General features: G+C 31.6%; 1 long non-coding RNA gene across 1 annotated transcript; it reads left to right on the forward strand.

The window, feature by feature from the left end:
- Window positions 1–1,453: 1,453 nt before the first annotated feature.
- LOC145816152 (uncharacterized) lies at window positions 1,454–1,874 on the forward strand. Its single transcript, XR_014358585.1, has 2 exons — window positions 1,454–1,605; window positions 1,696–1,874. It is a non-coding gene; the product is annotated as an uncharacterized LOC145816152 (long non-coding RNA).
- The last annotated feature ends 4,126 nt before the right edge of the window (window positions 1,875–6,000 follow it).

Raw genomic sequence — 6,000 nt, forward strand, 5'->3', positions numbered from 1 at the left:
GAATGCCGAATTGAAGATGGGCCCAATCCTAAGGCTCAAGAAAGAAAAGATATAAATAGAAGAACATCAGCCAGAAAGAGGTATGTGAGAACCAGTATATTTAACTTAGAATACAAGTAATCTTAAGTGTTGAGATTGACTTGCCCGTCGGAGTGTTAATTCCGGCACTCCTGACCGGAGTGTTTATTCATTTTCAGGTGACTAGCAGAGGATCACGAGCGTCCCCCAAGATCAGAAGCGTATTTCCGAACCACTTCTCCACATAATTATATCATATTTATGTAATTATTTTTGAAAATACATTTAAATTGTAATTTCCTTATGAAAAATTAGGAAAAATTACAATTTAGTTGGATTAAAAAAATATTTTCAAAAACATAAAAAACAAATTGAGTTAATTACCAAAAAGTCTTTTTTAAAAATATTATGGTAACTCAGGTCCTATTTAAGATTTTTTTGAACCAGTAAATCCTATTTAGTAAAACTGAAAATATTATTAATTTTTCTCAATTTTTAAAACTAAAAATATTATCAATTTTGTATAGTAATGTTATAGATAATTGTTTTACTAATTGATGAAAAAAAAAAGTATGATATTATACATTATTGCCCTTCTATTTATTGGTTTGATTCAATTGTCTAATAAAACCGAGAATATTGGCAGTTTTTTCGAGTTTTAAAACTGAGAACATTATCAGTTTTTTTTTTAAATTTTTGAAGTTTTTTTGTTTTATTTTTTCAGTTTTGTACATCAATATTCCATCATCATACTCATTTATAGAAACAAAATTTTTAGTTTTATACAAATAAACAATTCAATTTTTTAAATTTTTTCAAAAAAAAAAACATTATTATTTTATTTTGGTGCACATAATTCTTTTTTTTTTTAATTTGAAAGTTGATATTTTAAAATTTTGAAATCAAAATAAATGTCAAATCATCATGTTCCTTTATAGATAATTGTAAATGATGAATAATTATTGTTTGAAAAGCAATTTCGATTATTAAAAATTTAATGAGACTTGAAGGTTCAAAAAATCTTAGTTAGGACTTAACGGCTCGTTAGAGATAAAATAGAGGGGATTGATAGTGAGGGGATTAATAGTGAGGAGACTGTTAGTAAGGGGACTGCTAGTGAGGGGATTAAGAAAAATGTGTTTGTTTGATAACCAGTGGACTAGTAATAGTTCATGTTTGTTTTGAGAAATATGGATGGGATTAACCATATAAAATTACACAAATATCCTTGTTGTATTAGTATTAAATTTAAGCTTATACCAACTAATAAATACATTACTCAATTAAACTATTCAAAAATTAAAATTAAAATTATATAATTAAAAATAATAAAAAATTCAACTATTAATCTTTATTATTATTATTGTTATTAAAAAAGAAACCAACCAATGATTTTTCCAAAACCAGCCCATGGTTTTGAAGAAGTGTTCAAAACATTAAGAAAAAGATGTTGCCTTTCACTCTGTGACTTTCATCCATGTAAGCCCGACGATGACGCTTTTACTTCATCCATCTAAGGCCAACAGTGACGAAGAACAAGATCAAGATCATCAACCTTAATGAGAACGATGATGTTGCTTCATTCGGGTATGAATTTTTTTTTCTTGCAAATTTCTGGGTTTGTGGATGAGAACGACGATGTTGTCTCATTTGAGCCAATTTTCTATAAATTTCTAGGTTTGTTGATATTTTTTGAAGATCAAAGGAAGAAATAATGATGGCTTCATTCGGGTATGATTTTTTTTTTTTTTCTTGCAGATTTTTGGGTTTGGGTTTGGGTTTGTGGATGTTTGTGGATCTGAACAACAATGTTGCCTCATTTGAGCCAATTTTTTATAAATTTCTGAGTTTGTTAATATTTTCTAGAGATGGAAGAAACATTTTTGTGGGCAAAATCGTTATTCACACTCTAATATCAACGGCTTAATTTCTAATACCAAGTCCTCTACACATTTGGTAATCCCCTCGTTAGAGGGGATTCAGAGTACGAACGGATTACTACTCCAGTGGTTATTTTGCAAACAAACATGATATTGTGAATCCAACCTCACTACTAATCCTAATCTCAAGCCTCAACTCGGAAAACAAACGGGCCCTAATGGACTATAAGTTCATAAATTAAGACTTTTCTGTAAATGTCCCAAAAAATAAGTTAATTATCTAAAAGTCCCCATATTTGTATTATTTTAAAGGTTTCAATTTTTAAATGGTAATTTAATTATAGATAAAATGGTAATAAACAAAATTTAGAAAATGGTGAGGGTAAAGAGACTGATTTGTGGGGACAAATAAAGGCTCTCATAAATAACGACAATGCTACGTAGTTTAAATTTTGTGGCTCAAAAGTAGCTCAAATAGTCAAAACGACGTCGTTTTGAGTACAGAACAACATAAAAATGGCCAAAACGACGTCGTTTTGGCCATTTGAGCCACTTTTGAGCCACAAAATTTGAGCTACGAGACATTTTTCCATAAATAAAAACCAAAAAGAAGCTAAAAAGATTTGGCTTTTCTATGGAGAGAAGTCTAATTATGTCCAATTGACAGTCAGTCTTGTCAGGAATTTCATTTTAATTATCTAACTCTTCATTTTTATAAGCCTCCTGCGTATTGATCATCCCCCCCCCCCCCCCCCCCCCCCCCCCCCCCCCACCACCACACACACACACACACACACACACACACACACAGAGGAAAAAAATTATCAAATTGTTATTACATGATTTCGCTATATTTTCTTGCAACACAATTAAACAACTAAGATTCATGGTGAAAAGAACTTCCCTTTTATTTTCTGAAGTTAAATGATAACATTATATGTAATAATCATGATTGGATCAATTTAAATTAAATTTGTTTGAGGCTAAATTACAAATACACCTCCTGAAGTTTGATTAAAATAAGAATCGTCCCCTGTAGTTTTAAAAATTACATTCCATTCCCTGAGGTTTCTAATTTCATAGCAAATCGCCTATTTTATTAATAAATTATCAAATCAATTAACAATTTTTAATAATGTTAAAAATATGTTTTAATTAATAATTTAGATAATTTTATTATTATATAGGAGAATAATTATGAATTTTATTTTTTTAGTTAATTCTGTTAAATAAATTTTTTTAATAAGGGAGTAGTTATAATTTTTGAAACCATAAGGGGTAGTCTATATTTTAAGCAAACCTTAGAAGGTATATTTGTAATTTACCCCCCTTTTTTTTATGAAGAGCCAACATGCAAAAATTTTACATAATAAACTGTTTGAGTAGTTAAAATGAGACTTAGGCCTCGTTTGGAAAGTGACTATTTTAATAGTTTTTTTGGTTATTTAACTATTTTAATAAGTTATTTTAATTTTTATGTTTGGGAAGATGAATGAGAATATTTTTAAATGATTGTATTGGAGAGAGTGTTTGATATGATGTTTTGTTATTAAATTACCAATTTGCCCCTACATAACCAATGTAGGCGTCCTTGGCAGCAGCTCGGTGGAGCCCTCACGTCGCGTACGGACTGCACATCAGGATGGATTTTTTGTCAAAGTTGAGTTGTATGGACATCAATTTGTGAAAGTTAATTGACCAAACAATTAATACCTACCTGTAACAAAAAAAAAAAAGGATTGTTACTTTTAATTGAAAAAAAAAAAACAAAAAAAACAAATTTGGGTAACAAAAAAATAAAAAGAATTGTCAGTTATTTTAATTGAAGTGTAATTTTTAACATGTACAGATCAAATAAATATATATGTAAAACTTATACACAATTAATTACATATATGAACAAACTTTCAGTCATTTATTAAACCTGACTCATTAATATAATTTATAATTCTTTTAAAATTTAAAATTTATTAAAAATGGGCAGTTTATAATGGTTTTTTTTTTTTTTTGAAAAATACATATTTTTCAACAATTATTTAGTTGTCAATTAATTTACTTTTTCAAATAAAACTTTGGAATTTACTTTTTTTCCAAATTAATTCTGTGTAAATCACATTTGTTTTAATTTTTTTTTCCCAATTTCTGTTTTGAACTATTTTTCTTATCCAACTAATTTTTTTCAAGTCATTTCGTTCCAACTCTAATGTGTACGGTCTCATTATCACAAATAATAAAAATTAAATTGAAATATATTTTCGCCTTAACCGCGAACTCTTTTCTTTAGTTGATGCTTACAAAAAATTTAAAACATTTTCTCAAAATCTGTTAAGAATTAAATATGAATTTCTATGTTTTTTTACAGATAAAAAACAATTCAACTTATAAAATTATTGAATTTCTCAGAAATTGAATAAATGACCAAAAAATTATATGAACGACATTTCAAAAAAAAATGCAATTCTTGCCATGAAATAGGTAAGTGAGGCAAATGTCAAAGGCATCCAACAAGTGCAAAATTGAACGAAACTAAAGGATGATCTAGTTAAATAAAATTTATAAGTACATTACAAACATAACTGATACTGCACTTCAAATATTGTGCATTACAAATAGTTCCATAAGTCCAAAGGCTTGCTACGTGGGTCACATTCCGACACAAATTTCCACATCGAAAACAGCATTTTCACAATAGTCCCAACCTGCGTATATAAAACAAATGGTCGCGTATGCGAACACGAACTCTTGCCATATCCACATCTGTATCCCCAACCATGAGCCCATCATCGAGATTCTGTCCGCCAGCGTAAACGTTTGGCATGTCATCCGGGGCTGATGAAACAAAATATTGTCTGTCGTTGCCCAAGGCAGCTATCTCGTGTCTACGAATAAAATTGTGTAAGGCCATTGACGCACCGACCAACGGCACTTGCACCGTCGCAAAATCATAGTCTGGCATGTTGTGCAGGAACTTCCACCGAGATTTTCACACTCCAAAAGTCCTTTCCACTACACTCCGTAGTGATGCATGCGCTTCGTTAAACATTTCTCTCTGGTTATCGGGTTGTCCATGTTCCCGAAATTGTGCTTGATGATACCGAGACCCTTTGAATGGTGCCAGGTACCCCTTCTTGTTTGGATATCCCGCATCCACAAGGTAATATTTACCTATAGTTAAATAAAAAAATAATCATATACACGTGACATGAACCCCAACTAGTTGTGAATCTGAAATTTGTTACCTTCTTGTGGGTACGGAAACGGTACACGCTGATTTTCAATTACTTCCTTAAAGATGCGACTATCATGCATGCTTCCATCCCAGCCGCAGGAAATAAAAATGAAGCACATGTCAAAGTCTGCCACAGCTAGTATATTTTGGGTTGGATACCCTTTTCGGCCGTAATATGTGGCTGCATCACGGACAGGCAACACAGCTTCTACGTGAGTTCCATCCAACGCACCTATACAATTCTGACATAGTAGAACACATCACAACTATTTAATTGAACACCGCATTGTAAACAAGTGTTGTTAATGACAATTACAGCATTCTTACCTTGAACGGTATGTATTTGCCTCTTGAACGCAATTTGGGATGCCTACTAGTTTGATCTCTGGTGGGCTTGCACTGATGTTCTGTGAACAATTTCATTGCATCTAACACTGCATGAAAATGTCGAGAAACCGTTTCTCCCGAGTGCTGAAACCGCTCTTGAATGCTTCGATTTTGGTAGCCGGCCAAGGTATGTATGAACATGGCAACACTTTCTTCAATGTGTAATCCATGAGGTCTTTTAGGTACCCGTAAACCAAAATCTCATCGTAATGTATGACATAACGCTTTAAACACATACAGAGGCATATGCAAATTTTCTTCACCCCTACCTAAGTGTCCATCAAATAATTCTTCAATCCATGCACGACCGGTTAAAATTGAAGTTCGACATGGGATCTTGTCCATGTACTTTGCGTAATATTCCATTGTATGTCGCACTACTTCAACGACTACATCATTCTGTTGGTCCTCTTGATCTTCTGCTTGCTCGATTATGTAATCATCATTTCGATGCAGATTGCTACATTTACCGTTCCACATATCAAC

This window comes from Camellia sinensis, unplaced genomic scaffold, assembly GCF_055761805.1.
Source record: "Camellia sinensis isolate YWXY unplaced genomic scaffold, ASM5576180v1 Unanchor3, whole genome shotgun sequence".
NCBI classification, from domain to species: Eukaryota; Viridiplantae; Streptophyta; class Magnoliopsida; order Ericales; family Theaceae; genus Camellia; species Camellia sinensis.